Here is a 27,707-nt window from a genome sequence, read left to right on the forward strand (position 1 = left end):
CTCCTCTGTGTAATGAGTATCTTTAGCAGTGTGATTGCCTTCGGTGAGAGATTCAGATCAGGCGTGTCTAATGACGAACAGGTAATGTGCCATTGTGTTTTAAGAGGATGACATGACTCTGCTATCTGCAGCTGCAAAAAAATGAGCATGGGGAAATGAAATGAGCAGAATGACTTCAGTAAAACCTCACGAGTCCCTGCAGCAGAAAGGAGATTGAGATTTACTGACATGAGTGGTGAGTAGCAGTCAAACGAGTCAAAGAAGTCCTGCAGCCTTGAGCTGTGCTTATACGTCAGTTCACTCGCCGGTCACATTCGTATCGCTTCTCAGCGGCTTTTCCAACGTTAGAACACCTTCTGGCTACAAGAAGATCAAAATTATGTTTAAATAACAGTTTAAAATCAGACAACAGCAGAATTGTCTATTGTTTACACATCAATCACGCTTAAAATACATTTTTTTATGGGTTTTTTTGGTCAGGTCAATCAGGTCATTAATGTGCATGCGTGTTGGAGCCGATTGAATTATTTTTATTCTTTACTTCAATTGAACCTCTTCTATTACTAACAGGCATTATCACGGAGCCCCTAAAGGGACATGGTGGCGGAAAAAAATATGGGATGGGAGGAAAAATATTTTTCAAAGCTTTTGCATTCTCTTTTACGTTCCCCCGAGAAACTTTGCGAGAGAATGCAAAAGCTTTGAAATTTTTTTTTTTTTTCTCCCATCCCATATTTTTCCGCCACCATGTCCCTTTAGGGGCTCCATACATTCTCATTGTTAAACAGAGCCACCATAAATCCGTGCAGCATACATTGAAAATAAAAGCAACATCAACAAGCTAATTAAAATGAATTAAATTCAACTTAAAGAGGATTCATCAATATATATTTCAAGTAATATGGTAAGTTTTAAAGGTGCTCTAAGTGATGCCGGGAGTGTTGACATTCGAATTGTTGTCAAACAAAACGGAGGCTAGCTAGACCCTCCCTCCTCCTCATCCCGTCTCCTCCCTCCTCCCCTCCCTTCCGGCATAAAGGAAAGTCAAAGTAGTCACTAAAAACAAAGTTAAGTTTTACTGATACTTCATTCAATGTGTAATGTCACCAAGTTAGATAAATGCTTTTATATATTGCAGAACAGAATGCAGAAAAAGAGAAACATTTTCTTAAAATCGTTTCGCCACCTGAGGTTATAACTATAACTATAGCTCCCAAGGACGCAATAATAGCAAGATAACGTTAGCTTGGAGCACTGTTTGTTGTGTTTCGTGGTGCGGGTGAGCCCAGTTTGTTTTTGTTGCCGTTTGTGGAGCCTGTGGTGTCTACAGAGACCGCGTTTTTTTACAGTGTGTTCAGGGGACAGGCAGCTAGCGGATAGTGAGGAGATGTTTGCTGTATGTGACAAAAAATGTTTTGGCCTAAAAAACGCGTGACATCACTTAGAGCACCTTTAAGGCACTCCTCTTTTTGGTTGAAAAATTTAAGTAAAAATGTTCAAATGTTTTTTTTATTATTAACTGCTGATTCAGTTTCTACAGCTGTTTTGTGATTATCTCTATGAATAAACATCTAAGTACTACAGCTTCATAGATGAATTGGAGAGTTTATAGCGCTCAATATTTATTTAAGAATGAGCCACTTCTTTTATTCAGGCTCGGGTAATAGCTACATTAAACGACGTTCGTGACAGTGTCAGAAATGAATTTTCATTAACCCTCTGAGGTCTGAGGGGTTTTTGGGGTCCTTGAGATGTTCTGACATGCCCTGACATTTGTGCTTTTTTCAGTTGCTTATAAACATATTAATGGCAAAGGTATAATTACACTCTATTTAGCACAAACAGGGCTACCATAATATGTGAGCAACATGCATGTACATTAGGGATGGGCATTCGATTAAATTTTCTTAGTCGATCGTCGGGAGAATTAACGATCGACTATCGATTAATCATTAATATTTTTATATTGAAATTCATTATTTCTTTAACTTTTTATAAATTAAAAATGCAATGAAAATACAAAAATACAGTTTGTTTGTCCTCGATGAGATCTTTATTACAAGATGATCAACTTGTGGCAGTGAAACTGGACGTTCGGTAGACTTGAAGATTCCTGCGGTGCTCTAAACCAGCGGAACCTGCAGCTGCGAGCCGGCGTTCTTAAACAGAGACCCATGGCCACTTCATCCGTTTTCTGTGATCGGATAGCTATCCGGTAGTGAAAAGACCAAATCTAAATGCCCTCCGAAACACATTCGAGACGGATTTAAATCCGATCGCTCAAACCACTTCAGGAGGAGATCTGAGACGCATTCCAGACGAAACTGGACAAGAGTAAATGCATCTGGTTGTTGAAACCACATATGTAAATTTGACTTATCCCAAAAATGATAAGAAATAAACGTGTGAGAGCGTGTTATAGGCTATATGTCATGTTATATCCAGATATGATGACGCTACTTCAACACGCATCACCACAGATGAGCATCTATTCATCAAGCCAACGTGCAAACTATCGCAAATCAAAGTGAAAGTCATTCATCAACACACAATCATCTTCATTAAAAGTAAAGAACCGAAATGATCTTACCAGGGCTGTTGCCGCAATATCTTGTTGCGGTCTTTGATTTAGACATTTTCGCTGATGATCAATAAAATGCAGCTCATATCAGTTGCTTTCGATGACGTGCAACAATTTAAATATGCATATAGCGCGGGAATTCAAGATCGGATTTATATCCGTTTTGCAAAAACACATTTATGTGACCAGGTGTAAATGGAATCGTTTTGATAAATCAGATAGCTATCCGATCTGAGAAAACGCATGAAGTTCCCATAGAACTTCTGCACCAGTCTACTGATTTCTGTTGAGAAAGATAAGCATGTTGACATGATCTGGGATCAGACGCGACCGCAACCTGGTGACAGCCAGTCCAGCCGCCGAAAACACCCGCTCTGAGGGGACTGACGTTGCCGGGATGCACAGGTACCTCCGCGCTAAAATTAATTCCATTGCTTCAAGACTCACACTACGCAACGTGCATTAGTTTAATCGATAACAAATAAACGTGATCGACGAAATTCTTAACGATCAATTATCGATCGTCGATTAATCATGCCCATCCCTAATGTACATGTTTGTATTTTTGAGAGAATAATGTTTATGCATGGTTATTGAAAAAACAAAAAACTAAAGTTTCTGAAATAAGGCCACAAAACACATACTAAATACGTGTCAATAAGACTTTTGACTAATTGATGTCTTTGCCTAGAGTTTTTTCTTCAAAATGATGTGAAAATCATCCTGCCCTTATCATTCACATAACACAATACATTGATTTAAATCTTGTAAAACACTTTTTGTTTGTAAAGACAATATGCGCAAGGGGCGTCAACCATTCAACAGCATCATGCATATGTAGTGGTTCACACCTGAGGAGACAATGGGGCCCGCATACTTAATGAGCCATTCATTCAGGTGTGTCACCTATAGCCACAAGAAAGAATGCAAGAGCAATATATATACAGTATATATATATATATATATATATATATATATATATATATATATATATATATATATATATATATATATTCTACCAAATTGGTTCACAGTTGGAAGCATGTAAATTTTTTTTTTTTTTACAAATTTTGCTTGCAAATTGTATAATATCCAAGGAAAACATGTCTATTAATTGTGCAGTTAATTCTCATACTGTATTTTCAGTTTTGGAATATGTATCCTCTCCCCAAATTTGTCAATAATAAAACACAATAAAAATTATTTAAAGAAAATGCTTATATTTACCTTTTAAAATTTGTTTACATCTACCTTGTAAATATATATTTTTTTATTAAAAAGGTTACAATTACAACAACAATTGAAGTGTAATCTTTCTTTGTAAAAACTAAAGTATACATTTTATCATACATATTTCAAACTTCGAATATAGCCTACATTGACAAAACATACTATATTTAACATATTAGCAAAAATTGGCAAACAAAAGCTTATTTGAGGTGGCAGATATTTTACAGTAAAAATGTGTAATCTATCCAAAACTAATCAACGAAATGTTGTCTTTCATATGTCTGTAACATAGGTCTTTCGTTTTATTATAAGGAATATAAATGTTAATTTGCAGTTTATACAAATACATTTTATTTCAACATATTTCAATCGATTTTACTCAGTATAGCAAAATAGTTTGCTAAAAGCAGATCATTTATTCACACACAGAAACGCAATTCAAATTTAAACCGTCTTTTTGCGAGTTGTGGTAAACAGCGCATCTCTTTCGTTCATTCATTCACACAGAAATGCGATTTACTTGAGAATGAAAAAAAAAACTTACTACATTATTCCATCCGTTGCTCCTCGAAATACCAGCACTTCTGAGGTAAGTTTTCCATTATTATTATTCCTCACAGCGCTGCGAGACAGTGTAGACAACTACACTTATCTGAATAAACTTGATGTGTTTTCTCGAGCTGATATGGGGGCGTTCACAGTTTGTATGGGATCGTCTCAGTCATTTGCGTTTGAATAGCGCGCGCTCTCCGTGGGCGGGGCCGATTATAACGTAATGAGATGAGATGAGCTCGACTGGAATCGCTCTCTTTTAATACAGATTTCACAAGATGAGAATATTTGTTTTTTATATAAATTACTTAATTTAAAAGAAGATAATTCAAGCTTCATGCCTGTGTGTCTGTATGCCTGTTTGACTGAGTATTCGCTGAGTTATTGTTCATTTTCGGACTCGTTTCAGAATGGACTTCACTGGCAGAGAGAAGGCAGAACTCGCTTCGTGTTTATTTTTCTTTATTTGGCAAAAAGCACAACACTTTGTTTTTATTGTGAGTATACACAAAAATAATACACATTTAACAGAATCGATTGATGTATGAAACTCCTATGGAAAATCAAAGTCAACAGAGTATTTATGAGTTTCTTTTACATTGATAAAAAAAAAGCGAGCTGGTATCGCCGGCGATACCGTAGACCTCAGGGGGTTAAAGGTGGGATTGGCAAATTTGGAGAGACTAGCAATAGCAAGCTAGCTTTCAAAGCTCGAGATCCCGCCCTCCCTTCAGAGTGTCTCCAAAGCCACGCCTCCTTCAACACACATGAACACAGCCAGAGCCGAGTCTGCAAAGCGTCACGATCACGACGTTAAGTGTCTCAAAGCACATACCATTACAGTAATAATGCATGTTAACAACTGACTTGTAGATTCACCTGACCTGCTGCAGATTCATTTCACTGATGATAGTGTTGAACATATAATTCTGAGCATGTGAACAGCGTAGAGTAGAGCGTCACGGGTTGCCATCTCTTATGGTTATTTTACGGTAATCATGACATGGCGTGAAACAGCATAAGCTCGTTGTTTTCAGGATGTAAAACAATCAGGATGTAAAGAGAGTTTCAACCAGTAGCCCTAGAATATGTATTTCTAAAGAATAAGAACATTGGAGAACATGTAGAATAAGAACATTGGAGAACATGTAGAATAAGAACATTGGCTGCATCTGAAATCACATACTTCCCTACTATATAGTAGGCGAAAAACAGTATGTTACAAAAGAAGTAAGTCCAAATTCACAGTACTCATTTAGGCAAAAATAACCCAGATGACCTATACTTCTGGTGAGATTATGAAGTGTGCATTCATACTATATAGAACAAGTTGTAAAGCAATTACTTGTTCAAAATAAGTACCTACTCAAGAGAGAATGAGATTTCGGACGCAGCCAGAGCCTCTCCTACAGCTTTAAGAGGCACTAGAGTATTGGACAACTGAAATGGAAAGGGTTTTTTTCTTTAATAACCAGGCTCAGATGAAATCTTCTTCTTCCACATTTTATACAGTGATTCTTTTTGGGAAATCTCTGGGATTCATGTAAAACATGTAAGAAACAGAACAGAGTAGTACATTCTGGCAGCTGAAAGAATAACACAAAATATTTCATTTCATCTATTTAATTTCATGCGCAGACTCCTGCCCATACACAATAGCATGAAATATATTGAATATTACATATTCAGGCTACGTCTACATTAATCCGTATACATTTGAAAACGGCGATTTCCTTTATAAGCGCTCTCCGTCCACACTAGTGTTTTCAGGTGTTTCAGTGTGGATGAGAAACTTTTGAAAAAACGCCTGAAAACGCTAAATCCACCTTTACTGCGCATGTGTAAAACCCCACAAAAGATCACTGATATGATTCAGATGGAAAGATTCTTCTGACTGGATAATTTTATTTAGTAAAATATCTCAGCATTCACTGATGCGGTCCAGGTCACTCGCAGTCTCCGTATGTTTGGTCTAAAACGCTAAAACTGCTCTCATGTATCGCCGCAAATGTGAGTAAATTCTGTCATCTTCGCTGGACTGTGATATAAAGAGTGTGCTATGAATAATATGTTTAGCAACAGTGTGAAAGTGAATAGCACATAACAGACACAATGCTGGCATAAACATGAATATCTATTGGTACAATATGCGTCACATGACTAAATGTACGTCATCGTCACTTTGGAGTGCGTTTTCAAAAAAGCTTCATTTTCATTAATAAAAACGCCGTTTCAGTGTGGACAGAAGGCCAAACCGGAGAGAAAAATATACGTTTTAAAACGAAAACGAATTAGTGTGAACATGGCCTCAGACTCTGCTTCGCAACCCATTTTACTTTCTGGAGTTCGACATCTAGTCAAACAGGATATTCAAAGTGAAGAAAATGAAGAATGAGGCTTGATTTTGTTCCCACTGGGACTTGATCGTTTCATGAAAAGTGGTCTGTGTTTGACCGATGGTTGGATGCGAGAGGTTGTAGATTAAGAGGGCCTCGATGATGTCAGCCGGAAAGAAGAGTGGCTTCAGAGGACACTGCGAGAAACATTTGTTTTATTTGTACTCCTGCACACAGTCTTTCCCAATAAAACCAGGAGCGTGTCTTAGAAAAGTAAATAGCCTCTACGGTATGCAGCTGAAATATTGAAACGGACCTGTGATGTGTAATTGGCTCATTTTTCAAAACGTGATTCAGTCAGTGAAGCTGCTTCCAATTAAGTGTAATTTTGAATATGTAATGTACACTTGTGTTTCAGAAGGATTTGAGCTTTGCATTGGCGGAGGTCTGTGTCATTAATCACGCTCGGATGCTACTACGGTGTGTCGTGATGTTGTGTTGTTTTATGTGTGCAGTGTACCATGTTCCCCAGAGATCTCTGGCCCGACCGCCTCCCACACTGCTGTTTCCAGACTCCACTTTCCAGCTCGTACGCCGGCTGGCCACAGCGCAGTCGACAGAACACGCTCAATGCTTTCCGCTGCACATGTGGCGTCTCTTCGTAATGCATGAGCGTGTGAATTAGACGGATTGAGACGAGAGTTTGTGTGATGGAGTAACGCTCTTCTGTTTGACCTTAATTTCCATCCCTCCAGATGCTATCCTCGATACATATTTTAATCAAGATTAATATCGAATATGGAGCTCATATTTGATGAAATCAATGTAATTATTGATGAGTGGCTGGTGCTGGTGTTCATTATTGAGACAGGGATCCTCCAGTGCTGTAGATGTTGGACAGGTTTGCCCGTCTCTACTTCTGCCCTACAGAGAAACGTGACTTTCGCCCTCCTGCTCACAATGTCTATTATTTATAGTCACACAAACACATATTCCATACCCATTATGATTGAATGAATGACACAGAAACATTCAAAGCCTCAAGGTGATGATACACTGGGCAACTTTTTAAACAATGTTGCCGTCAATGGGCAAGCCGGTGAGACACACGACCAACATAAATTATCCATAGAAATGTATTGCTTATATTCAATGGGAAAGTGCCCAAGCAACAATAGACCGGCAACATTGCTCAAAAAGTTGCCCTGAGTATCATCACCTTTCATCATCATCATCATCATCATCATCATCATCATCATCACCTTTAGTGTATGTAAAATGCTACTCTTATTGGCATTGATACTGTCAAATTTCAAATTAATTAGGGCTGGCAGTTGATTATTACTATTATTTTCAAATCAATTACATGTTGATTAATTAATCATATTAATCACTAGCATATGTCAATGTCATATAATATTTTATATTAACATAATATTTAGCTGTTACATCACAGCTTGCTTTTTTACAGTGTCTTGCCATGAGTGCCACGTTTATGGTGAAGTTAAAAGTGATTCAATTTATAATAATGTTTATCTGAATTGTGTTGCGTAGTGTTATTTTAGTTTTATCAACATTCCATTATAGTTTTATTCATATTTTGAATGTTTTTTTTTCTTTTTCTGTTTTTATTTTAGTTTTAAAAATGTTGTTGTGTTTTTTTTATTAGTATTTGTTTTTATTCATTTTTATTTACATTGTTTTGTTTTAGTAATGTTAGTATTTGGAGCTTATTTCAGGAAACATTTCTAATCACGTTTAATCGTTAAGCTTAATAGTTTTATTTTTTGGTAACAATAACAACACTGATCTGATTAAATTAGCCCATAATCAGTACCTGATATTATAATTGTCATTTGTTGCATGTTGTAGTTCCAGCCGCGGCATTGTGGAAATATAAATCATATCTAAAATATAAACTCCTGTCACTCATCTCATATCGCTGTCACAGGCTGATTGGGACAAAAGCACTTATATTTATGATTATATGATTATACCAGGACCCCCCCCCCCCCCCAAATAAAAATAAATAAATAAATACAGTATAATGATTTCACTATGTCATATTAATATTTTCGAGTGTAATCGTCTCAGTATTAGTGTAGTTTAGCAAGGTGAGGTAACAACAGCTGGGGCTTCAAGCTTGAATTGTTCAGATGATAGATACATTATTTTGTACACATGAATAATTAAGTTATTTTTATCACATGATTTATAAAATAAGTAATCACACTAAATTAGCACGTTAAATTGACAGCCCTAATATTATGCTTTTTAATACATCTAAATAAGCCCAGATACAAACATGATTGTGTCTCTCTATGAGCTAGATCTGCTGTCTGACAATGTATTGAGAAATAAATCAGTATTGCTATTATCAACAATCAAACTATTGTGATAAAAATAGCAAGAAGGACAAAATTGTGATGAAAAAGCTTTCAACATCAGCATTTATAATCTTTAATTATCTTAATGAATTCCATCTCTGCATATCACTACAAAAGAAGAGACTAGCAGAGATGAATGGCAGTACAGTATTGTGACAGTGAGGTCAGAGTTCACAAAAACAGACGTTTCGTACACTTACCAGAATACATTTGCAGTCGCTAATGAGGTTTACAGATCGGGAAGGCTTTTTAAAAGATGTCACCTTTACTAAGGTCTGACAGTCACCGTGTGTGTGTTAAGGGGTTTGTGTAGCCTGGGATGCAGAGGGAGGAATTGATAAATAAATAAAGAAAAGAAGACATTAATAATGAAAGAGTAACAGGAGAGCATCCAGCATCAAACAGCCACATCCACCTTTGAAAACCACACCCTCTCTGAAGCTGATTATCACACGTTAAAGGATTAGTTGATAATATAATAATTGCTGATAATTTACTCACCCCGATGTCATCCAAGATATCCATGTCTTTCTTTCTTCAGTCCAAAAGAAATGAAGGTTTTTGAGGAAAACATTCCAGGATTTTTCTACACAGAATGGACTTCAATGGCAGCCAACTATACCAATGTTCAAAGAAGGTTAAAAAGTCCGTCTCAATGCAGCTTCAAAGTCTCGACACAATCCCAGTCGAGAAATAAGAGTCTTATCTAGCAAATGATCGGTCATTAAAAAAAAAAAAAAAAAAATATATGTATATTTATATATATATATATATATAGTTTTTAACCACAAATGCTCGTCGTGTACCATCTCTGAGATGTGCCGCGCATTACGTCATCATGTTGGAAAAGTTATTTGTCTGTGTACAAATATTTATAAATGTATTCTTTTTTATTATTTATATTTTTTTCGTGACCTTTCCAATGTGATGACGTAATGCGTAATGCATCTCAGAGATGATTTAAGGGAATAAAGAAAAAGAAAGGCTTATTGTATTAGTGAAATAATTGTAACTATTTGCAAATAATATTTTATTTTTAATTATGCAAGTATTCTCTCTAAATGAATCAAGGAAATTATAGCATATTTTCAATTCAAAAAGGCAAAATTGAATAAATAAAAAAAGTTGAGTAATTTGCGTCACCGGATACTGTCGGTAGTTGAACATTTCTATTGTAAAACAGTCAAATGTTAAATGTTTATCTACTTCCATTTTACCAGGCATTCGTTCACTTCTTTAATCACTCTGACATTGATGACCGAGACCGCTGAACTTTTAGTCTTCCTAACAACAAACAGAGCGGTGCGTGATGGAGTTCATCAGAGCAGCATCAAGAATATCAAATATATTGCAGTGAATCTCTGATTTGCATCTTAAGTTTATTGCCAGTAATAATGACAGGTTTGCGAAAGAATAGAACGAGATAACGAGCATCTAACGAGCTAGATAAGACCCTTATTTCTCGACTGGGATCGTGTCGAGACTTTGAAGCTGCATTGAGATGGACATTTGGAACTTCTTTGGACATTGGAATAGTTGGTTGCCATTGAAGTCCATTCTGTGTAGAAAAATCCTGGAATGTTTTCCTCAAAAACCTTCATTTCTTTTCGACTGAAGAAAGAAAGACATGGATATCTTGGATATTGAGTAAATTATAAGCAAATTGTTTTTTGAAAGTGAACTAATCCTTTAACATGCTTGATCATCCCGAAAGAAAGCCAGCTCAGAGAGACCATCAGGGTGCTAAAGCTCCTCTTGGGGGTTTCTCACACAAAAAAACAGGGTCATCTTGTTCGGTTATCGGGCTGAAAAAGATCTAAAGAGAAGATTTGTATCTTTTCTCAATGTCTTTGACCGAGCGCACGCACTCGTGATATCAGATGTTTAGCACGTTGAAGGCTCCCGCTAGCTAATTGGTTGCTCTTGAGATTCGAGATGAATTATTTGATACTCCTCCGTTCGTTTGAATGTCATTGGACAAAAGCAGTCGGCGAGAGGACAATGCAGTCCTGATTGTGCCGTTTTCTTGTGCTGCCATTTTGGTCTGCATTCTGCCATTTTCTTCATGCTTTATCCTTCGATCAGGTTTCTAAACTAAAGTGGTTTCAACTAAAATGGCATCGGCTGCATCAACACAAGCCATTGATGTGAGTGATTCTCATTCACAGTGGAGTGCAGTCAAGTATACAGTCACTTGTCATTATTGCAAAATAAACAATTATCAGCACAGACAAAGAAACAGACACTTTTGGACACTTACAACAGCCTGAATGTCATTGCTTTAGATGCAACATATTAGTGGGGAAATTGTGCTTTTCTTTGAACTATCTTCACTTTGACTTTTAATCAGCTGGTGTTTGAGGATTTTAGTGGATTTATGAAGCCGGTTCTCCTCAAGTTCACACAGAGGTGTAGTTCATTAACATTCCACTAACGTTTGACTACCAGTCTTAACCTTTCATTTCAGTTTTGAACAATTAATTTTTTTCTCCAACTTTAAGCCTGTTTTATGTCCCAGGGGTTGATTTTCATTGAAACTAACAGATCGTTTTTTTTTATTTAATTTTAATTTTTAATATATAAAGTTCACATTAACACAGTCTTGTAAGATTTTTAGCATGCACATTTATATTTGCATCTTTTCAATGTAGTTGAATGCACATCTTTTCAATGGATTGTATTGTTATACCCTTGTCCCAGACTTTCTGTCTTAAAATCTGTCACAAAAAAATATCAATTATTAAATTTTTTAACTATGACGATAATTAGAGGGAAGTAATTACAAACTGCTTTGTGACAAAAAGAAATTAAGATAAATATCACTTATATAATGTTAAAATAGTGTCCAAAATGTCCATCCTTTTCCAATTCAGTGTTTTTTTCTTTATTTATGAATAAAGAGTGATGGTATTATTTAACACTGTGTTTTAGTAATTCATAAAATGCTGCCTTAGCAAAAGAGTTTACAAAAGAGTCGACCGTGTTCAAAAACAATTTCAATCACAGAATAATAGCCTACATAATTTGAGACATTATGGAAGTGACACTGTGTTGGGAATTTTCATGATTTTCAGGAAATATGACAAATTAGTTTGTTGTTGTTGTCTCTTAAATACGATTCAATCTAAATACATTTTTAAGGGTGTCCTAAATGTTCAATTACAATTTTGTTCAATCATTGTATGTGTAAAAAGAAACAAAAACAAGGACATTACATAAACTGTGTGTTGCTTTCGAAATAGCTTTAGCTTGGTTTCCATTTGCAACGTTCTGTAAACTTGTCTTTTCTCGGGTTGATATCCGTCCGTATGCGTGCGAGCTGTGAGAGTCTAAACTGACAGGAAGAGCTGACGAGTTTCCTGCCGTGCGTTTTTAAAACAGCTGGTATGGAATACATCTATAAAATCCTGGAGCGCCATTCGGAGGGAACCAGAAAGAAACTCGGCAAGAGCGAAATAGCAGGTGACAGAAAAGTGCCAGGCGTGATGTAGCAGGCGGGGGGTGGGAAGCCGGAGCGCTCTTTCTTTTCCTTTTTATTGCATCAGTTCTCATTCTATTTGACATTTAAAATGCACTGTAAAAGCAATAGTTAGAAGGAACAGCAAAATAGAAATTGTGTGCTTTCAAGGGAAACCGAAACTCTGTCTTTTTCTCTGCTGTCCTCCTCCGAATGGGATGTTGACTCTCCCAGCAAGATGGGGAAAAATGATGTTTGCCTGTGTCTGTTCAACAAATGGCGCCAGCTGAAATCATTACCAGCCAGAAGCCGTGTGCATTCCACGGATCTCTTACACTAAAACACTCAGCCCTGACAGGCCTCGGCAGGTGAAAGTCCTCCTTTCTCTCTCCAGCGGAGAAACTGCATTGTGCAATGCTCTCGCTCCATTAAAGGAGAGCAATTACTGTAACTAGGACACATTGATGCTAATTCTATCAGCTGTACCTCTCGTTTCGACTGGAGAAATATACTGGATGAGGCGACGCTGTACTGGAGCCAGCGTGCTGTCACCGGACGGGGGTGTAATGTGATGAGGTACCCGGCGTCCGGCCGCGTGGTAAATGTGACATTGACTGCTGGCATGAGTGAGAAAGAGCAAGATTGAGCGCAGAAGGTTTTACGGTCGGGAGTTTGATGGCGTCACGTCAGCGAGGTTTAGTGTCGTCTGAAATATATATTGCATTAGAGATGGTCTGATCCTAGTTTATAACAGAGCCTGGTCAATGTCATATAGAGTTTATTTCCTAACAGTGTGCTTTAAATGGCTTGTTTAATGGCAAATTTATTTGCAATAATGCATGCAATGCAAATGCAATGACTTTTAATTTTGGTCTCTGCCTGTTTGACATACATATGACAGTGCCATTGACTCTTACAATATAGATATCTTACAATACCTTCTTTTGTTATTATTGACCCATATAGGAAAGTTGTAATGCTCAAAGGTTGCTCTTTCAGATCTCCTTAATGGAGATTACAGTTTTGTCAAATGTAAGTATCAACTCACAAATGTTTCTCCTAAAATAACTCAAATGGGACAGTTAAATAAGAGTCAAATTAATTTGGATAGCATGGCTCTGACAATTTGGTCACTCGATAGTTCGTACAACTGAGTGAATTTGTTTTTCAGGATCTTATTTACAAAATTTTGATCTATTTGTTTATGTCTCAATGTTTGAAATACTAAATTGTGCCGGTGTGAGTTGGAGTGGATAAGAAGGAAAAGATGGTTACACTTTATTTTGAGTCCACTTTAGACAATCTACTAACTGTAAGTAACTTACATGTCAACTAGCAATCATTAGAGTATTAGTAGACTGTTAGGGTTCAGGTTAGTATAATAAGTTTACATGTAGTTGCAATGATACTTATAGTCAGTTGAATGTCTATTGAAAATAAAATGCTAGCTGATATTAATCAGACAATCTACTAATACTCTAATGACTGCTATTGACATGTAGTTGCAAAGTTACTTGTAGTTAGTAGAATGTCTAAAGTGGACCATCGAAATGAAGCCCTGTCAACTGATAGCTGACTTTACAACACTATCTCACGACCAATTCGTACGAATTCATGTGAATGATAAAAAGATGGCTAATTCGTACGAATTCGTACGACCTCACTCGTACGAATTTGTACGATTTGTCTAAACTCACGTGATGGGTAGGTTTAGGGGCGGGGTCAGGGCAGGGGTAGGTCATTCGTATGAATTCATACGAATTGGGCAATTCGTAAAATATGTACGATTTTGCAAAAATCGTACGAGTGAGGTCGTATGAATTCGTACGAATTAGCCATCTCATAGAATTTGTACGTTTTCCCGTGAGATCGAGTTGGACTTTACTACTGTAAATTAACACTATATGTGCCAGAGAAACAAACACGCAGCCATCTTTAGAATATTGTCTTTAAACTTCTGCTTTTGTGGTCGCTCTGTATATTTCCATAGCATTGCTATCGAAGAGTAATTATCGGGGGAAGTGAATTTACTTATTGTAGAGTTAACAAAAGTTATCATGAGCATTGCAATGTTTTAAGCGGATGTTGTAATAAATATCAGTAGACCGGGAAAATTTAAACAAGCGGTTCATTCATTCGTAAATCCGTAAGATCTTACCTTCATGCTGTGGAAACACAAACCGGAAGACTGAAAGGGGGCGGAGCTACAGAAGATCTATAAGATAAATATTTCACAACGGCTTGACAGTTCCTGTGTTGCAGTATTAACACCAAAGAGTCGGGCAGCAGAGATAGGGTTAGATCTCTCTCTCTCTCTCTCTCTCTCTCTCTCTCTCTCTCTCTCTCTCTGTCTCTGTTTCTGTCTCTCTCTCTCTCTATATATATGTGTACCTGCTTTCTCAGAGTAATTGGTCCATAACCCCTCTTTTCACACATATCCTCAGCATAGCAGGATAGCAGACAACAGACAGCGCTCCACTGACACACGCACATACCCACACTCATACATGCACATACCCACAACACACACACACCCACACACCCACACACCCACACACGCACACACCCACACTCATACATGCACATACCCACAACACACACACACCCACACACCCACACTCGTACACACCCACACTCGTACACACGCACACACCCACACTCGTACACTCGTACACACCCACACTCGTACACACGCACACACCCACACTCATACACACGCACACACCCACACACCCACATGCACATACCCACACACGCACACACCCACACTCGTACACTCGTACACACCCACACTCGTACACACGCACACACCCACACTCATACACACGCACACACCCACACACCCACATGCACATACCCACACACGCACACACCCACACTCGTACACACGCACACACCCTCACTCGTACACACGCACACACCCTCACTCGTACACACGCTCACACGCACACACCCACACTCGTACACACGCACACACCCACACTCGTACACACGCACACACGCACACACCCACACTCGTACACACGCACACACCCACACTCGTACACACGCACACACCCACACTCGTACACACCCACACTCGTACACACGCACACACCCACACTCGTACACACGCACACACCCACACTCGTACACACCCACACTCGTACACACGCACACACCCACACTCATACACACGCACACACCCACACACCCACATGCACATACCCACACACGCACACACCCACACTCGTACACACGCACACACCCTCACTCGTACACACGCACACACCCTCACTCGTACACACGCTCACACGCACACACCCACACTCGTACACACGCACACACCCACACTCGTACACACGCACACACGCACACACCCACACTCGTACACACGCACACACCCACACTCGTACACACGCACACACCCACACTCGTACACACCCACACTCGTACACACGCACACACCCACACTCGTACACACGCACACACCCACACTCGTACACACGCACACACCCACACTCGTACACACGCACACACCCACACTCGTACACACCCACACTCGTACACACGCACACACCCACACTCGTACACACCCACACTCGTACACACCCACACTCGTACACACCCACACTCGTACACACGCACACTCGTACACACCCACACTCGTACACTCGTACACACCCACACTCGTACACACCCACACTCGTACACACCCACACTCGTACACACCCACACTCGTACACACGCACACTCGTACACACGCACACTCGTACACACGCACACACCCACACTCGTACACACGCACACACCCACACCCACACTCGTACACACGCACACACCCACACTCGTACACACGCACACTCGTACACACGCACACACCTACACTCGTACACACGCACACACCCACACTCGTACACACGCACACACCCACACTCGTACACACGCACACACCCACACTCGTACACACGCACACACCCACACCCGTACACACGCACACACCCACACTCGTACACACACCCACACTCGTACACACGCACACACCCACACTCGTACACACGCACACACCCACACTCGTACACACCCACACTCGTACACACCCACACTCGTACACACCCACACTCGTACACACCCACACTCGTACACACCCACACTCGTACACACGCACACACCCGCACACACCCGCACACACCCACACTCACCCACACTCGTACACACGCACACACCCACACTCGTACACACCCACACACCCACACTCGTACACACCCACACTCGTACACACGCACACACCCACACTCACCCACACTCGTACACACGCACACACCCACACTCACCCACACTCGTACACACGCACACACCCACACTCGTACACACGCACACACCCGCACACACCCACACTCACCCACACTCATACACACACACATACCCACACTCAAAAACAGACACTTCCCTTCGCCAAAAATAGCATTCCAGTGAGGATTTTCAGCGTGATCCTGCACTGGATGTGATGGAGTGTGAGCCAAAGCGTTCCGTCTCTCATTCTCGCCGTCTTCTATTTACTCTCGCTCACAGCGTACCGTCATTTCCATCATTCACACTCGCTTTTTCTCTCCTCTGCCACTCTCCTTCCCAATTTAGCCAACATCCCGTCTCCTGTGCATCACCTCTCTCGCACAGTTCACTTTCTCTTTCTTTACCTTTTGACGTGTATTAAAGTCTCCTGCTGAGCAAGGTCAGGCGGGAGAGAGATTCGTGCCCTGGCCTGGACGCCCGGATCGTGTTAGGGCTGTTCGGCTAATTGGATTCAGGCAAAGCAGTTATGAGAATTGATTGAACCCACGACTCCACGCTCACTGAATTTACGCCGCCCACTGGATTCTTTCATGGTGCTTTCTCATCGCCTCTGCAACAAGGACATTCGTAGTGATAATTGTGTGAATGTGTCATGTCCAATACACATACAATATATATAAATGCTAGAAGGGTCAATGGTGATCCAGCGATAAGGGTTTATGTGTGACATGAAAGGACAACTTCAGGCCCAGTACAGAATTAACAAGCTCCAATATAAGCAGGTTGGTTTCTTGTGGTCAACAAGTTCAAGGTGTTTTGGAACATGTCAGACCTTTACTAGATTAACCACCTCAGCCTCAGACATCACGCCCACCGACTGTTGGCTGAACGTCTGATGAACATGGCACACTTAACTGGAAACACTTCAGGATTTGGGAAGTCGTCATCTGATTGGTTAAATTCTACAGGATGTCCAGGAGACGTGTAGCCTGGAAATCCAGACCTAAATCTGAAAGATTAATGGTCTGGGATCGACTAATGAAAATCGCCCAGCTGGAGGGGCGGCGCCAAGCATGCATTTGAAGATCTCACTGCACGCAATTGGATAACACTACGACCAATCACAACAAGTCCCATACGCTTAGCTACCAGCGGAGCTAACTGGTAGATTAGACTCTTGCCGTATCCGGTCGGCAAAACAGCAAAAACGCCCTTCTTGCAAAGGAAGGATTCGAGCGGCGTCTTCTGTTCCTCTTTTAGATAAAAAGCCAAGTCTAACTCATTAATTGTAGCGGCCAAAGCCGTTTCAAACAACTGGTGTTCATCCATAGCCATCTTGCAATGTTTACTAATGACTTTGACGTCACAGCGCTGTCGTCATCTCGCCTCTGGCCCGCCTATATCTGATAACCCGATGTGATTGGTGCAGCTCGGATACAAGGGCATATTTAACAAGCATCATTACTCGACACCAGAGTAACTCGCTGAGCAAATTAAACTTGTGCTCTCGCGAGAACTCTGGATTTCCAGGGTAGGAGACGTGTGTGTCGCGTTCTTTAATGGTCCGCCTGGAAACAAAGCCAACTAAACGCTGGATTTTCAAAAGTATGTAAAGTTCGAGGCTCCATTGTTGCAGTGAACTTGCACAATGTTCTTGAATGAATCATTTACTGGATGCACGCCAGTCTGTTATCGTAGGGACATCGACTTTACATTCTCACGCCCCTAAACATGACGCAGAACAAAACCAACTGTGATTGGTTGCCTTGCATGTCAGTCAGACAGCTTTAAACTGTATGTTATAATGCCTAAGTTCGCTTGTAGCATTTGTAGAAAATTACTAATTTTATCTTTTTTTTTTTCTTTTTTTTTTTTTTTTGCTTAGATCAAGGGGTGAAGCAATTATCTGTAAACAAGTCTTAATAATTGGGATGGAGAATGTAGATATGTTTGCTCAAAAACAAGACAAAAATACTGATTGAGAAAATAATTTTTGGCAGTTTAGCAATAGCTATGGACACCGACTATCTACGTATTTGCGCTAAAATCTCAGTCCTACGTGAGCTTCTGATATACTGTAGTATTCTGTGGTAGTACCAAGCCTTTTCTGTCATATTTCCAGTAGCCTAACTGTCAATCACAAATAACTATATGATATTATGATATAGAATATACTAAACATAGCATTTTAGAATATTATGGCCTGCATGGTTTCACAGACTTAGTTGAATTAGGACGTTTAAGTAGCTTTAATAAACATGCCTTGAAAAAAACAAAAAAAATTACTGGTGTGAATCTTGAGACAAAACAAGTGCACTGACATATTTTAAGATACACCAGTGTAAGCTGTTTTCAGTCAAAACAGCTCAAACATGTATTTTAGTCTGGGGCTAGCTTAAGCCTTGTCTGTGAAACCAGCCATTTTTATAGTTTGGCTGGCAATAAAAGACTGCTCTCACTTTTTTCGGAGGTCGTTCATAACAACCGAGGTCATGAATGGATTTGGCCACATGATCACAGACATCAAGCCGCTGGCATAGCAGTCAGGAGCAAATCTCAGTGGTAGAGGACTGAAAGATGTGGTTGTATCAGTTAAACTACATGTGTAATTAGACATTGTTAGAAATATGTTGTTTGTCATGATTTCTCATGTCTTGTGTGTCTTCTGTGGGTTTTTTTTTAAGTGTATTTTCTGTTCCATTTGTTGCACTGTTTGTCCTCTTGTTTTTAGGTCCTGTTTACCTTTGTTTTCATAGCTGTCTTTTTTATTTCCATAGTACTCTTGTTAGTCCTCATAGTGATTAATTACCCACACCTGTTCCTTGTTAGCCTCTTGTTATCCTGTGCATATGCCTTTGTGTTTCAGTTGTCTTTCATCTTTCTGTTTTACTGAAATCACATGATTCGAAACCAAAGATTTGTAAAGGTTTCAAAGCTTCATTGAGCAGTGTTTTGAAAGCGTCCATCACTAGGTGTCTCATCATGGCCCACTTTTATTCCTGCAAGCACTTAGCATGCATTGATGACCACAGAAACAAATGCAGATGAGAGATGATGTGAACTCTTCAATGGATCCAGCCATATTTTGCTCCCTACCTACTGTGCAAAAGACCACTTCTTTTGCCCCCTGAAAATGTTTTCCTCTCCCATTTCCCATTTATCTATCCATCAATCTGTTTAACTCTCTCTCCCGGAGTCCCAGACTCAGTGTGTGATCGGAGAGAGTTGCTTTTATAGAGTGCAGGTCACACTGTGAAATTCTCAGTTCGCCGTGCCTCGACGTTTGATGCCCGTCCTTTGTCCTCAGGCCTCGACCATCATCTTTATGACACTGATAAAATGTGATGTGAACATAAAGGCTCTAAAGTGGTGGAGGTGAAATAATTTTGAAATAAGAGCTGGTTCGCTCGCTTTCTTCTTATATCAACTGCACAGGACTTTTCTCTTAAAATGTAAGAAACATGTCATCTTTCTATTGAAGAGTCGTTCTCAAAGTATACACACACATGTGTTTTGACTTCACAGTAATGAAAAAGATTGCAAGAGGCCATTATTAAAGGCATAATTTTATAAATAAAAAAAATATAATTAAGCAAAATGGAATGGATGGACTCTTTTCATTTGCTTGTTTTTGTTAATTATTTCCATTTGCAAAGTGCCTGCAAAATATCTTGTGTCCTTCATCCGATATACCTCTTCTATGACATTTGCAGTTATTTATTTTTTTACTCATTATGTTTGCATGGGTTCAGCATTAAGGCAATGCCTAACAAAAAGCTAAACAAAATAATTATTTAATGATATAATTTAAAAGCATGTCTTTCACTGTTTTACGTCATTGAAAAAAGGTACTTTCGGAGGTCAAGTTGTCCTGATTATTAGTTATAATGTCGAGATTTGAATAAATGCCATCAGCAATCCCTGTTTTCACAGTTATTTCAACATTCAAGTGTAGATAAAAACAACTGAATCAAGCTAGAATATTATTATTTTTAAAGCAGAGGCTCTGCTCTTTATTTTGATGCATTCTATGTTCACATATTCATACAACAAAATATTCAAAATATATGAAAGTTGAAAATGATCAAAAATGCTGAGGCTGGATCGCAACCTTTTAAGAAAACACTGACGGGGAAAGAGTTGAGAATCACCTACAATTCATCCATTCAACCATCATGAATGGAATGTTTTGTTTGCACTGGTCAGGTATAAGGGTGGACCTGCATGGTTAGGTTTCACCTACAAATCGTATGATCGTACTAATCTAAAACTCAATAATACTTACCAATTCTCACGAGATCGAGTTGCACGACTTACTGTCAGAATTGGACTGAGTGATTCTTGACTGCAAAAATGAACAATTTAAATCATTTTCCGAAAATGAACTCGCCCTCATGTTGTTTCAAACAGTATATAGCTGTCATTCTTATATGCAAAATAATAATAAAACCGTTTTTGTCCATACAATTAAATTCAGTGGGGTCCAAAAAGCATTGCTCTTCATTGACCTTTGAAATAAATAAAACACTCGTTTTGTGTTGAATTTAAATTTTTTGGTAACTTATCACTCTAAACCTCTTTGGTTCTAAAATCAGAACCAGAACCATCTTTTCACTAATGCTTCAATGTCCTTATTCTCTCTCTGTACATCGACGTGTCCCAGTCCACCACTGCCACCTTGTCACTGGCCTTCATTCAGCTTGACTTTTACCTCCCCCTGTCCTTTCCATTCAACCAGAAGATATTTTCAAATCAATCATCGCTTGTGCATTTTAACATCGTACATTGCTGGGCTCAAGGGATGGGAACAATATCGCGTGGTGGAACTTCACGAGCACTTAAAGTGAGTGTCATGTTGGAGAACGCAGCTCTTCATTTTCACTGGAGTGTCCCACTTGAGATTTACGTCGGCGACTCCAGAAGCCTCGAGTCATCCAGCATTCAAGAGTCTGCCTCTTTCTTTATTTCGAAGGAATCATTATTGCTAAAGCCATGCACACATGTTCCTCTATTGGATTTGTACTGATGGTCTGCCACAGGAGACTGGTTTTGCATGTGCTGGATCATTACAGCTCCAAACATCAGACACGCTTAGAGATGCAAGCTCAGGATGAAGATTTGTAAAATGGGAATTGGCCTAATTTTGTTATGCATGAGTTGGTTTGTGTTTCTCCGAACTTTTACAAGTAGTTTCTGTGATCCCGTAGGGTGTTATTTTCCTGGCTAATGTAGACAGCTCTACTGACAGATCCTCTTGCTTTTTCATGGAGAGCATGAACAGGAAATGTCAAATAAAAAAATCCATCAAGGTTTACACGAAATGTTCATTTTATGGTATAACTTTGAATGGCACAAATTGCTTTGATGATGTTCCACGTTAGTGCGTTCATACATACATCAAAGTTTCCCAGGATACTGCTTTTTCATTTATGATACTGATAATATAAAGAAGGCTTCGGGGCATGCTTGTTTTCAAGGCCCCGGCTCGTCTTTTGAAGATTATAAACTTTTGGCAAACGTTCTGCAAGCGGACTGGATCACTCCAGGAGGTCAACATACGCTGGTTTATCTGACATCTCTCATGAACTCCCACCGCTACAAACACCTGGTTGGTCGGGTTGCAAACTATAGCTTGATTTCATTGAAATGATCACAGAGTCACAGAGTTGTTTTTCTCGATTTTATCTGTTGTTTGGTCGAGGGCTTTATTCATGACCGTTAAGAAACATCTGACCTAAATCTTTTAATGTTTTGCCTAGATTATTGTGCTTTGGACTATATGCTGCTGTTTGAGTAATGTACAACTCAAATGAGGTCTGGATATCCTTGATAACTATTTGTTTAATGTTTTAAAGTATATTAAGATAAAGTTTCTAGCAATTTCTTTCTTATAGCTGCATATATTGAGTGTGTTCTGTGTTTGTCTTGAGTTTTGGACTGTTCCCTTTTTTTTCTTTTTTTTTTTTTGCAGTTGATATTTTCTCTTTTAGGATTTGATTCTTATTTACACAACAGATTAACAGAATGTTCTCAAAGTTATGAACAAACATTCTTCCAGTAACTTTAACAGAACGCCTGTTCGGAGTTAATGGTCTTCATTCATCAGCTCAAAAAATGTATGTACACATTGTCCATTAAACTTTTTAAATTAAATATTTTATATGGACGTTCATCTAACATGTTTGTTTCAGAATGTTCAGAAAGTAACATGTTTGCAGATTGAATGTTTCCTTAATTCCTTAAAAAATGACACTTTGAACATTCCGAAACAAAATTCTCATAACTTAATGGGAATGTTGGCAAAACGTTCTTAGAACATATTTTGGTTCACTGGGTCAAAATAAAGATGTCATTGCAGATCTAAACTCACCCAGTGCCTCAACACTTACTGAGTTTGATCGGTTGTATTTGATTACTGGTCTCTCTCTTGCTAGAGTTTCATTTGGGAGTATTCTGAATACATCTGATCTCTCCGTTGGCAGTAGTTTGATATCAGTCGCTGGAATCAAGCAGTAAACGCAAAGGTGACACTGGATTCCTGACTCAAACGGCACATAATTCACCCGTCAAAATATACTAACCAGATCCAACCTCAACACAGAGGCACTTTCCATTCTGTTCCTCCATTGTATTCGCTTACCTCTCTCTTTCTCTTTATTCTGTTGTCTGGGTCTTTCTAGAATTTAATGCAAAATGAAAGGCCTGCTTGAAGGCCTGTTTGTGAGTGAACAGAAAGAGCAAGAGCGAAAGAGTGGAAGAGCTCTGACTCTAATGGAAACCCAGTTGAGAGCTCAGTGTTTCATCTTTATACCAACTAAAATCTAAAACACGCCGTATATACAGCGCTGTGATCAATACAAGCTTTAGTTAACAAAGAAAACAGGCTGCAGATCTCTATCTCGTTCGAACAAACCGCAGGTGTAACATTAATACTTCAGCTTCTGTTTACCTGGAAGTTCAATGTTCCCGGGGTTTCGCACAATAACTCATCTAGCTGTGCACAAACATCCGGATGCTTGATATTCGCTTCTGTGCCGAATGGTCATGAAAAACTAAACACATTAATCTGAGAAGATAGCACTGGTTGTTTTTAATTGTAAGAGAAAATTACGTATTTTGGGGATTATGCACGAGTTTGCTTCATGGAAAAGTTGGGACTGTTGTTTGTTTGAGGTAAATCCTTTAATAACATCTCAAAAGTTATTAAAAATGAAAAAAATTGCAAATTCAAATGGCTCTGTATTTATTTGTGCATTAAATTACAGATATGCAGATCTGTTTATCTGTCTTACATTAACAGTAGAGTGTGACGCCAGGCTGCATGAACCTCAAAGCAACGTAAGCTGCTTTGGAGAAAAGCGTCTGCATAAATCTATTGTAAGCTCATAAAACCATGTATAATATATTAGTGCACTTTGTTGCATGCAGTAGTGCATTGCAGAGTGTGTTTGTGAGAACCTTTGATTATTTTAACTCCATTAAAGATAAATAAAACTAAGTGTATCTGACAGAAACCCTTCCCCCTCTGTTCCCACATCTTTAAGGAATCTGTGCCGAAATAGATTATGTATCTGTAATGTTGCTAATATACTGTATAAAACTTGTTTTCAGAGAATATATACATATGTTTTGTACGTTTACTATGCATTTACCCCACAAGAACATATTTATAAATCAACAAATATTTTTTGAGGTTTTAAAGGGATAGTTTGCCCATAAACATGAATGAAAATGGTTTACTTACTTTTATCTCCTTACAAACCTGTTTGATTTTCTTTATGCTTTACCAACATAATAGTCACCAAAAAAAATATATATATATTTTTTTAATGTTTGACAGAAGAAACTTCTGTAATTTATGTAAGAAATCTCTTTAAAACAAACAATTGGGCTAAGAAAAAAATAGAATTTTTTTAATAATAAAAAACGATATTTAACATGTTGGCATCATCCAAGCTTTTACTGAGTGAAAAGTAATGCTAAAATATGTTAGCGTCAGATTAGCTGCACAGCCTTTGACGTCAGAACATGTTCACCTCCCTTTTAAAAGCCTATCTATGTTTCTGTCCTCATGATAATGCAGTTAGCTGTGTTTAGTTGTTGGTACTCGTGTTGTTGTGTTGAGTTGCACCGGTTGAGAGCCGCGGATCCGGAGAGTCATTATACTTTCAGAGCTTTGATAAAGAGCAAACCAGTGAGTCTGTTTTAGACCTTTCCTCGTGTTTGATGACTTAATTAGTCATTTAAAAAGTGATCTCTGCTAGAGGTTGTTGTATAAAAGGGTTTGGAGTGTTTGCATGTTTATTATAATGCACCGTGATTGAATCAGTGATGTGGGATTGTGGTCAGATGCAACTTTCACACTGTAACTTGTTGTTCTGAAACTGTAAATGCTGTTTGATATACAGTAGCAGTCGCTCTCGATTTCTTTCTCTCATCCGTCTCTCGGTATTTCTCCTTCTCCTCCCCATCTGGCTTCATTTGTCTCTCTCAGGGCTTGTAACTGTTGACCGGACAGCTTCAGCGTCTCGGGTCACAGATCCCGCAAACTCCCGCCTGACTTACAGTAGGCCGGATTTGCATGTGAACCGGATCTCAGCTAAAGAGGCTGTCGTCGTACCAATCAAACACGCATTTCCCTTCACATGTGTTAGAAGAGAATGAGAAAGCTTGGGAAAATGGCTGACATCATCAAAGATAAGGGGTCTTTCCATCACATTTACACATGTATTACAAGCTCATTAGCGGCAAATGAACGTTCAGAGGATCCAGATGACATGACGTGATACAGCGTGAACTGGACCGTTGAGATTATGGGTCATTTCAACAGAGGTTTTTGACTCTGCATGAATTCTAATCACATGAACCGCCCACTAAGACAGTCTGAAGAGACCAAGCATTTGTTTTGTCTTTAGGTGAGTTAATCTACACTACCGTTCAAAAGTTTGGGGTCAGTAAGATTTTTTTATGTTTTTAAAAGAAGTCTCTTCTGCTCACCAAGGCTGCATTTATTTGATAAAAAAACAACAACAAAAAAACAGTAATATTGTGAAATATTATGACAATTTAAAATGACTGTTTTCTGTTTTAATATATTTTAAACTGTAATTTATTCCTGTGATCAAAGCTGAATTTTCAGCATCATTACTCCAGTCTTCAGTGTCACATGATCCTTCACAAATCATTCTAATATGATGATTTGATGCTCAAGAAACATTCATTATTATTATCAATGTTTATTTTTTTTTTTTTATTCTTTGATGAATAGAAAGTTCAAAAGAACAGCATTTATTTAAAATAGAATATTTTCTAACATTATAAATGTCTTTACTGTAACCTTTGATCAGTTTAACTCATCCTTGATGATTAAAAGTATTGATTTATTTTATTTATTTCCCCAAAAAATAAAATTAAAATTCTTACTGACCCCAAACTTTTGAACGGTCGTGTTTAATGTTACAAAAGCTTTAGATTTCAGATAAATGCTGTTCTTTTGAACTTTCTATTCATCATAGCATCATGAAATAAAAATGTAAATAACTGTTTTCAACACTGATAATAATCATAAATGTTTCTTGAGCATCAAATCATCATATTAGAATGATTTGTGAAGGATCATGTGACACTGAAGACTGGAGTAATGATGCTGAAAATCCAGCTTTAATCACAGGAATAAATTACACTTTACTAGATATTAAAATAGAAAACAGTCATTTTAAATTGTAATAATATTTCACAATATTACTGTTTTTTTGTTTGTTTTTTTATCAAATAAATGCAGCCTTGGTGAGCAGAAGATACTTCTTTTAAAAGCATTAAAAAATCTTACTGACCGCAAACTTTTGAACGGTAGTATAAAATAGATTATACCATTAAAATGTAAATATGGTGTCGTTACGTGTTCTGTTATATAAATCACAGAAGAATGCTTGAGAAGTTAGATCGTTAACAACATGTTTGGGTCGAGATCTGACACACACTTGCTGTAAAAGCGTAGACAGCAGGCGTTTGGACTGGAGAAGAGCTGATGCCGATCGTACACTCGCATTCCTTCGCTCAGGTTGCCAGATTGGACTAATTTATCGAGCGTTTCGCTTTTATTAGAATGGAAAGATTTCATACGAAATCTGTGTGTGTGTGTGTGTGTGTGTGTGTGTGTGTGTGTGTGTGTGTGTGTGTGTGTGTGTGTGTGTGTGTGTGTGTGTGTGTGTGTGTAAGGTGACGCTTCTCAGCTCAGTAGCTGCGTCTGATGAAAGTTTGGCATTTTCTTAGATGTGACTCATTTGCAATCTGCAGATCTAATGACGGGGAAGAAAACCAGGGATGTTTGAAGGAAATACGAAAAAGTATATTTGTTCAAACGACCAGAAAAGAATCCAGTTATATCACCGTAACTTATAGTTACGTGCGTCTTTGTTTTAAATGCTTACATTTGAACATTATAAAATCTTGTATAATTAACCCAACATGATAGTCTGTGCTGGTAGTACATCCTTGAAATGAAGTTGTATGTCCTGGTCTTTACTTTTATGACTGCAATTCAGGAACTCTACACATTAGACAATTAAATATGTGCGTACAAGAGAGCGTTTCTTCACTGTTATTCAAAGATCAGGAGGTCAGACGCTGAAAACGAAGTGATTGTTGAAGGTTTCTCGTCTCCTCAGCTCCAGTCCCTGAGGTGCTCAAAGGGGATTTTGCTTCAGCTTTTGAATTTCAAGGCTTACACAACCGCAGTCAAGCAGTGCAGATCTGCCAGTGTGACCCAGCAGCTCCCATTGGCTTTAATGAAAGCATATTTCCTTGGGAAGAAAGAATAATACCCATCAATAGGGAATATTCAAATGCACAACATTTCCCTTCAACTGCCTGTCACAGATTTCTCTCATATA

General features: G+C 38.7%; 1 protein-coding gene and 1 long non-coding RNA gene across 4 annotated transcripts in view; one reads left to right on the top strand and one right to left on the bottom strand.

Moving 5' to 3' along the window:
- Nucleotides 1-27,707, top strand: part of LOC309507789 (leucine-rich repeat and fibronectin type III domain-containing protein 1-like protein) — a 194,237-nt gene that overhangs the window by 71,870 nt on the left and 94,660 nt on the right. The gene's annotated exons all lie outside the window — the stretch shown is intronic.
- Nucleotides 10,207-10,702, bottom strand: LOC309507885. The gene is made up of 2 exons (XR_014209280.1): nt 10,376-10,702; nt 10,207-10,331 (listed from the first exon to the last, which is right to left on the bottom strand). It is a non-coding gene; the product is annotated as an uncharacterized lncRNA (long non-coding RNA).

This window comes from Leuciscus leuciscus (assembly GCF_965113295.1).
Source record: "Leuciscus leuciscus genome assembly, chromosome: 10".
NCBI lineage: Eukaryota > Metazoa > Chordata > Actinopteri > Cypriniformes > Leuciscidae > Leuciscus > Leuciscus leuciscus.